Source organism: Hibiscus syriacus, unplaced genomic scaffold, assembly GCF_006381635.1.
Source record: "Hibiscus syriacus cultivar Baekdansim isolate YM2019G1 unplaced genomic scaffold, ASM638163v2 tig00009942_pilon, whole genome shotgun sequence".
NCBI lineage: Eukaryota > Viridiplantae > Streptophyta > Magnoliopsida > Malvales > Malvaceae > Hibiscus > Hibiscus syriacus.
In genome coordinates this window covers 1,003,024-1,013,320 of record NW_024062205.1, presented here as the reverse complement: position 1 = coordinate 1,013,320, position 10,297 = coordinate 1,003,024, and positions in this window count along the sequence as shown.

The following is a 10,297-nucleotide window of genomic DNA, read 5'->3' as shown; positions in this document are numbered from 1 at the left end:
TTAAGAAGCAACTCCACTAAATCTGAGAGGGGCAAGCATTTATACAATCACGATGCGACGGTACAAGGCAGATATTTTAACGCACAATGTTTGGTAAACGAGTCTTTTGTTAAAGTTATAAAATAGTTATTTAATTATTTATAAATTTTAAATTTGTTCTCTTTTATTAAATATTAACCGTCATTCAAGATAGATGTTAACATGTTAAAGTTAAATTTGTTCTTTTCGAGAACTAGCTCGACAAAATAGTGTTTCAACATTAGCTCGATGTCATAATATAAATGGAGAGTTTATTTACAAAATACAACTCAAACGATTACGAGATTATATTTTATTATATCTTAATCAACAAGTTAATGCTCAAACTCAGACGACCATCATTTTATTAACGAAAAAAGACAATTTTAAAATATATAAATAATCGGGTGATCATTTTATAATTTTAATAGTTAAAAAACTAAATAAAATAATACTTTATAGTTAAAAATTTATTTTTAATTTTTAATAATTAAAAAATTTAACGAAATAACATTTTATATTCGAAAACCATTTATGTAATTTACCCTTGACACATTTATGATTAGATTTTAGTGAAAAAAATATATTATATAAAAATATATTTAACTTTTTTCAACGAATTATTACGACAAATAATAGTCATTTGTATACAAATATTTTAACTTCATATTCAATTTTTAGTTAATTTTGAATTATTTTTAAAATAAAAAAATTATATTTTAATATTATTTATTACCGACACCATAGATATTTTTGATTAAAATTTGCTTATTACCTTGCACGTGTTTATTGAGTTCATACAAATTATTTATTGATTTAAAAATTTTAATTCAATTTTCGACCCATTGATATTCTCAATTAAAATATACTTATTACTCTACGTATGTTTATTGAGTTTATAAAATGTACTTCTGGGTTTGATATGATTGTATTGTTTGGACATATTAGTAATAAATAGGGAGTAATATTTTTTTTGGAATAAAAAGTTCAAAATAAATGAAGAAAATAAGCATGCTCTATATAGTTGATAATCATTAAAGTATTAAAAATACGTGTTGATTTAATGCGATGAGACTTTGGATTCTTTAAATAAAGTTAGATGTTTGAATATTGACGTTTGTGGATGAAACAAACTGAATTAAAAATATCGTTATCACATTTGCAATACACAATCTAAAATAATCGGTCAATATATCATACTACGATTAATTCAAAATATTAAAAGTCGAATGTGGATGCACGGTCCCTAGTGCACCACGGAGGAGACAAAGAAATATTGAGTGCACGGAAGGTTAACTGCTGATTGGGAAATGAAACAAAGACTTATAAGTAGAATTATTATTCTCTCATAAAAATCAAAATAAGAAAGGAGGCGCAATAGAATCGTTACATACAAAGAAATATAACATTTTATGATACGAGGGATTAATTATTTTACGCAAGTGATCGATCTTTTTTTTTTAAAATATTCAAACGTTGTCAACGAAGGGATTAATCTTTTAAGAGAAGAGATCAATTAATTTTATTGAGAGATCGATCATTCGAGGGAAGGAATTTATCATTCAAGGGAATGAGTTGATCCTTTTAGCCTTCCTAGAAAGGGATCGATCCTTTTGTGGCATAGAACGGTCCAATGACTACTATGATCACAAGGATCGATCCTTGCACCAAAGTGATCGATTATTTGAACAAAAAATTAAGAAAATTAACCTTTAAGCGCAAAAACGATGGAGTAAGTATTTGATAAAGTTCAACTAAATTAAAAAAATTTAAAATATACTTTTAAGTTAATTTTGACGTTGAACTATTTTTGAAAATTTTAATAAATTTATTCAAATCTAAATCTGGTTTATTATCACTATCAAGTGGATAATCTATTTTTCTACATAATATAGTATTGACATGAACCTCGATAAAAAATCTCCTTATACTTAAATAAAAGAAAAACGAGTACTACATGTGGATGCCAAAAAGAGATACAATCGAACAAAACAATCCAATGGGAATATACACTATACACCTCAACAGCAATGATAACCGAATACCAGCGGTAGTGCCACTAAAACTATCTTAAACCAAAACAACCCAAGCTCACCACAGGTTTGATTTGACCGACTTATACTATTCGAGAAGAGTTAGGACACAGTAAAATGTCGAAAATATGAAGGGATCTGGTCATCTATTTTTACACCAACAGCTTATTCTCACCAGCGCTGTGTGAATTACATAAATGTAATGCTACTTTTGTGCGGGTTCACAAAATTTCATGGCGACTACACCAATTTCTCTCTTGATTCACCCGACTATTGACATTATGCTGGGGTGATTCATGGGATCTGGGACCATTACGGCTTTGAAAAGAAGAAAGAAGGGTACTGGTGCATCTTCCGTTGTGTAACACGCTTGATCATGATAATTTAGCATGGCCGGTGGCCAGGAAATGTCTTTATTAGGTCCCCGCCAGCCACTATAAAATCCCGATGCCATCAGTTAGAATGCTTAGATTTCAATAATGTTCGTCTTAGGGTGATTAATGAGTTGAGCAGCTCCTGAGCAACTCAAACTCGATTAACGAGTATAAGTGGAGCAAAATTTTAATAAGCTTAGAGTGCAACGAATCGAATTGGGAAAAAAAAAATTTAACGAGCATGAATTGAGCACTGTCCAACTCCAACTCACAATTCACTCACTCAATAATCACTTCAGCCTCCGAAGCAATAGCAGAAAGTAAGATGGGGTCACAGTTACTTCAAGATTTTGAAAAATTATTAATAAATTCATATTAATTTAGGGTAAAGTATACAAATAATCATTCGACTATAAGGTGTTGTTTTTCTGAGTCACTCGATACAAATTGATCCTCGGCTATAGGATATTGATTTGTTGAGTCAATCTACTATTAAAAGTTACAAAATGGTCATTCGACTATTCATTATGTTTCAAATTTCATTTTTTATTTCGCTAAAAATTTGACGGTTGTCTGAATTGGATGTTAATATGCTATTTGGGATATAAAATTTGATCATAGAATCTCAAACGACGATCATATCTCAGATAGCATATTAACATCTGACTTAGATCGTCGTTATTTTTTAAGAGAAAAGGACGAGTTTAGAACATAATGAATAGTCGGGTGACTATTTTGTAATCTTTAATAGTCGAGGGACTTAACAAAGCAATATCCTATAGTCAGTGATCATTTTGTAACTTTTGATCATAAGGGGACTTAACAAAATAACACCCTATAGTTGAGAGACTATTTGTATACTTTACTAATTAATTTATTCAGCCCATTAAGAGTTTTTATTACCTCATTGGTTAAAAGAATATATATTTTTCTTAGAGGTCACAGGTTCGAACACCAGATCTTATAATAAGTTGATTTAGTGTTCATTATTAAATTATTGAGAATATTTAAAATAGATATTAATTTATAATCAATTTAACTTGATAAAAAAATAATAAACCCTTCAAAGTCGAATGTCAAGATCTACCACTACCATTGCTCCAAAGTCTCCCACCAAGCTTATGGGTTTTCATCTTTTAATCTTGGGTAAACTACACATTTAGTAATTAAACTATTATTTTTGTTCTATTTAATATCTAAACTTATTTTTTTCAAAACCATACCTAATATTTAGTTTAAATTTCAATTTGGTATCTCATCGTTAAAAGATTAATAGAACTACTGACGTAACATTTTTTATTTTTCAATGACAATGCGACATTACCTTGTGGTGACACGTCAATATCATTGTTAACTTTTTAACGGTAGATTACCGAATGAAAACCTAAACTAAAAAATTATGTATAATTTTGAAAAAAAAAACAAAGTTTGAGCACCAAATCAGAATAAAAAATAATTTAGGTACTAAATATATAGTTTACCCTTTTATTTGGCACTTGTTCTACTATCATCATGTTTCATAATGCATAAAAATCCAATTTCTTCATTGCCAAATCCAAATATTCCACCTTTTTCTCCTGGTAGAGAAACACTCGAAATTAGTGTTCGCTTCATCCGTACACTTGCAGAAAAAGGAAGAGAAATAGTTGGATTTTTAGTAGTTTAGTTCATAATCATATGTTCCATATAATGACGAGAGAAACTTTGATTCCTTGCACTAAACGAATTCATATCTCTTCAATTATGGCTATGGCGTCTGCAAAATCATCTCCATTAAACATTCTCTTGTTGTTAACATCGATGATTCTGTTTCTTCAACCCATGCTCTCTGTAAACATTAATTTTTTTTTACTATTATTATTTTTGTTTTATTATTATTATTTTTATTAATATTAGTATTATTATTATTATTATTATTTTTTTTATTAATATTATTATTATTATTATTATTATTAAATAAAAAAATATATATATAATAAAAATATTACAAGGCCCAAAACTGGGGCCCGATTACAATTGGCCCAGCAGAGCCCAAACCTTTAGAGTTTGTAACATTCAGCTAGGGTTGTCTAAACCCTAGCTTCCAGACGCCGCCGCCGCTCCAAAGTTCCAGTGAGTTTCAGCCGCCTTGCCGACGCTACAGTGCCACGATGACTCCAACAGAAGACTCCAGAAGCTCTGTTGCAACGATAACAGCCGCCCACGTCGAGCTCTATGATGAGTCACCACCATAGCTATGGTGACTCACCAAACTCGACCCTCTATTGTCCGGTCCGACGAGAGCCTCGGTGGTGGCTATAAAAGCCACCACACCTGCAAGAGATCAACAGGGACGGAGAGAACAGAGGACGACAACAAACAAAACAGAAAAAAAAATAGAAAACGAAAAGAGGACAGCCAGCAAACAGGAGACAACAGCAAGCAATCCAACCACCATCAAACACCAAAATAACGAGATAAAATCGAAAGAACCTACCGAGGAAAGCCACATCACCACCGGAGTAACCACGCGCCTCCGCTCCAACAAACCTTCGAAAACCGAAGGTATTTTTGTAGATTTGCTCCGATTGAGAGCTTTTTAAGGTAAACAAATACCGGAATCGTCATTAGGACGATCCGATCTACGTTATGGTATAAAGTTTTATTTTCCGGCCACCGGAGGTGGTGGCCGGCGGTGAGGTTGGCGGTGGCTATCGGCGCCGGAATTCCCTCCGGTGAGGGAATTAAGAGAGAAGGAAGAGAGAGCTTCTCTCGTTTGAGAGAAGAAGAAGAGAACAATGAGGCTGCTGGCCCTTCGGGCCAGCTATGAAGAGGTATATACCCCTTCCCGAACGACGTCGTTTTGGGAAGGGGTATATCTGTAATTTCACGCATGGCTAAATTCTTTCCGTAGCCATCCAAATTTTATAATTATTCATTTTAGTCACTAAAATTTTTCTGAACATTTTAATTCAGTTTTTGAATTTTATTTCATTATGTTTTAGTCCTTACCAGTATTAAATAATATATTTAGGTAAATATCAAATTTAGTCCCTTAATTTTAAATTTAATTTTAATCCCGAAAGCATTTTAATTTATCTTAATTTGATATTGAATTTAATATAATTTTATTTTAATCACTAAATTAATAAATGAATAAAATAGCATAGTTAGTCATTGTAAATGTTAAATGATTAATTACGAATTACGACATTTAAATATGTTATAATTTAGTCCTAATTTTAATACTTTCATTTATTTACAAGTTTTATTACTTTTTAATTTAATCTTATAATTTTAATTTCTTTATTTTGGTCGCTATTTCATTATTGCCCCTTTAATTTCAATATTTTAATTTATTATTTTGTATCCCTATAATTTTAATAATTTTTATTTTTGTTTCTTATAATCAATTATGATTAAATATTAAATGTTTTGTTTATTGATTAGATGTTAGGTGATAAAATTATATTTAAAATATTGGTAATAAAATCAACATGAGAATAGTATGTTATTAAAGATATTCAACTACTCTTGACTTCTTAAATTATTAGTCACGCATGTATAATAAAGTATTCAAGATGATTGTGTTTAAAATGTATATATTTACTTTATTGAAATATATTTTATTATTAGTCACGTGTTGTAATGTATTCAAAATGGAAATATATTGGTGATTATTAGTCATGTTTAAAATATATATAAATATATATATTTATTTTAATTTATTTAAATTATTTTTTAAGAAATATTATCATATTCTTTTTAATATTTATTTATTTTATATCAAACAAAATAGTTGTCTTAAGTAATGGATGTCCATTTTCTGATTTTTTTTATTAATATATAAATATATTTTTATATTATTTTTAGATAAATGTTTTATTAAAATTTATTTATTTTTTAATATTAAGAAAGGAGCTGTCTTAAAGCACCTAGAAGCCCTTTTCTGATATTTCTAAATAAATAATATCTTGTTTAATAAAAATATATATATAATATTATCTTAAAATTATATTAATAAATTTAACAGAATTATGAATTAATATATCTTTGAATTTTTAAATTTCTAATAGAGACAATTTATAATTAAAGTACCAATTTTGGGCGTTGTAGGGGTGCTAATCCTTCCCTAAACGTAATCGACCACGAATCCCTTTTTATTAATAAAAAGAATGAATTTTTGGTTAAACGCAGATCAGTTTATCTTTTAACTGATGTTTTCTTAAAAACTCTTTTAAAAGATGATTTTTAGGTATTCGACCTACCTGACTCAAAAGGCCGATGGCGACTCCCAAATTATTTTAAAAACCATTTATTCACATCAATTTCCCCGCCAAAAATAATATTTCGTGCCCGGACGAAAACCGGTTACGACAGCTTGGCGACTCCACTGGGGACGGTCAAACTTTTAAAAATCAATTATAAATTGTCTCTATTAATTATAAAAATTCATATATTTAATTTATTTATAATTTTTTTTATATATATATACATATTATTTTTATAGTATTTATATATATTATTTATATTTCATTTTATTGCAAGTATTTTATTATTTATTTTTCTGTCAGAGGTATAAACATTTCTCCTCACACACAATACTTACATTGCATAACATAAAGCTCTATAATTGAGTTTGTCCCTTTTAAGTGGAAGTGAAAGCGACGTCTTCGTGAGAATTTATTCTCCGTGTCAGACCTAGCAAGTAACTTTCGGGGTTCATATGCTCTATGTCTTCGTGAGAATTTATTCTCCGTGTCAGTTATAGAGAAATGTGTCCTCTCGAATTGAACTCGATCCGCTAAAGTCTGTAGTGGACTAGGGTTGAGGGTTTGACAGCCCAAGGGGGCATCAACAAGAACAATTCGAGTACCTTTACTCCTAGAACTGAAACTCTGCATATAATGAACCCTAGAACTTCTCCTAATCTAAGACAGTACTGAACCTCTGTTTATAGGTGTATACAAAGGAGAAATAAGCTCTAGTTTTTAATTTATTATTATTTTTTCTCCCTGAATAAATGCATGCGAACTAGAAATCATGCGATTAGGTTAATTTTTCCAAACAAAGCATGGAACTAGAAAGCATGAGGTTAAGATTTATTATATACCATGATAAATAAATTTTTTTCTTTCAATTAGTTGGTATTAACCATTTTATTTTTTTCTTATTTTCCCATGTATGTTATTTTTGCTCTAATTTGTTTAAATTATTTTCTTTTGTTTGCATTGCATGATCATGACCAAAAGGTGTTAACTGAAAAGACTGTTCATCAAATTAGAAAGAAATCATAAATGGACAAAAAGTTTATGATCGAACAAAATATGACGCGGCCAAGAAAAGACTCCTGAGGGAACTCTGAAGATAGAGAAGAGGCCAAAGGAAAAGAGATTCCAGCACAGAAAGAGAGAGCTCAATGAACCTAACTCTGCAGTTTCAGATACGCAAGGGATTTCGATTCTTAACCAATTTGAGAAATTACAGACAGTCATCATTCGTATTCACAAATTGTCTGGAAATACCAAAGAAATGTGACCACTGTAAAAGCTCAGAGATGAAAGAAATCATGTGATCAGAAATCATCAAGTTTGGTCTGCTCCCAATGTCTAAAACTCAGGATCAATCCAAGACAAAAGGTGGCTCTCATCTTGATACTATCCCCATATCATATAAAAGTTGTATGAAAGCTTTTGAAGCACAAGAAGTGGATCCATATATATAAAACCGTTCCAACCTCCGTATCCAATTGGTATGACATCAACGTTCATTGTGAATATCATGCCGGAGCTCAAGGACATACCATCGAGAATTGTCTTGCCTTCAAACGCCGAGTCCAAAGTCTTTTGGATCATGGAACCTTACAATTTATGGTAAATGATCGACCTAGTTTGGTAACTAAGGGTCCTGATAGATTAATACCAAAAGTCTTCAAAGGTAAGAGTATCAGTAGGGGCGCCCAGAGAGAAGATTTGCTGAGGTTTGAAGCTCAAATACGTCATTGAAGATTGAAAACGATAAATTGAGCACCAAAATGGAAACCATACATGAAGACTTCCAGAAGGTCAGTCAAGCTTTTCAATGCTGGTATAGGAAACACCCCAGAAGAGTGGATATCAGGGTCACTAAACTGAAAAAGAGTTGCAGCATACATGAAGATCTTCTCCAAAAAAATTTTGAACACAAATGTTCTCTCGCAAAGGAAAATGATCAACCCCGAGAATTAACATAGGAGATGAAAGAACCCCAGAATGTCATGAAAGAAGCTGCAGTCCAGACAAGCAATATGGCCCATAAGCTGATAATCTAACTTGGTTTTAGAGAAGAAAATGGGAAAGTTATTCCCTATATGTAAAGTTTTGAAGTTGTCCCCTACATGTAAAGTTTTGTTTGATGTACTGAAGCTTTTGTGTTCAATGAAATCTGTTCTAAGATGATCACTCTTAAGTAACACCTTTTCATACATGTATTACATTTTGTATCTGTACATTTTCATTTTGTATTTTTATATCTTTGAATTGCACATTTTGCATTCTTATTTTCCATTTATGCATTTTTCATATTTTTATTTAAGTACTGTCATGTACTTTAATTATAAAAACATATAAATAATTCATGAAAGGTTTCTGTAAAAAACAATGGAGCAATCTATGAAGGACTACAAGACCATTGGCCAGAACCATTGACAGGGGTTACCTCGGGATACAAGGAAAGAAGTTTCAGATTTAGTACCAGATGGATCAGATCAAATTATCCAGGGAATGGAATTTGATAAAGAGATAAACTGCTATAGAGAAATCGTGCTATCAGATTGAAGAGTCGAGAAAGATAACATACCCTGGGCATCCCACTCAACCCAAAGAATAGCCTCATTAATTATTCACAATATGATGAGAAATTCAAGAGGACAGAGAAAGCAATCAGAAACATGAAAGATGTTAGTGCCTACCACAAAGAATTAGAAGCAAGAGAGCTTAGCTTAGTTCCAGATTTGATTATTCCCCATGAATTCAAAATGCCTGATTTTGAGAAATATGATGGCACCAGTTGTCCTCTAATCCATCTGAGAATGTTTTGCAGAAAAATGGGAGGATATTTAAATTCTGATAACTTGTTAATTCACTCTTTCCACGATAGCCTTGTTAACCCAGCAGTAGTCTGGTACAATCAGTTGACCCAAGAACAGATCAAGAAATGGGTAGATTTAGCTGACGCATTTTTGGGACAATATCGGTATGTTAAAGGCTTAGCTCCAACACGTATGGATCTTTGAAGAGTAAAAAAGAAAACCAATGAAAGATTTCAAGAATATGCCCTAAGATGGAGAGGAGTGGCAGCACAAGTTCAACCTCCCATGTTAGAAGAAGAGATATCACGTATGTTTCGTGATTCCCTTCCAGCGCCTTTCTTCGAGTTAATGCAGGCAAATCCTACAAAGGAATTCGAGAATCTTGTGACAAATGGAGATTTAATTGAGAATATAATCAATGAAGAAAACTCAAAAGTCATATCCAAGAGCCCGATGGATCAAAAAGCAAAATCTAATCATGTGAATGAATGTTGCATCCAGAGTCCTCGTAATTACAAAAGAAAAAGAGCAAGTAACTGTTCGGATCGACCAAAGAAAGTCATGCGATCAAGAAAAACTTTGGAAGTATTCCAAACTTCCATTTCAGACTTGTATCCTCATTTGGTTAAAGGTCAATACATCACACCAAGACCAACTAAAATGACATCAAACCCTTCTGCTCATAGTTATGATCAAAATAGTGTTTGTAATTTCCACTTGGGGGTAAAAGGGCATTCTACAGGCAATTGTAGGCCATTGTTAAAAGAAATTGAGATGCTTGTTGACAAAGGGGTTTTGACACAAGAAATGATCAAGAAATGGGG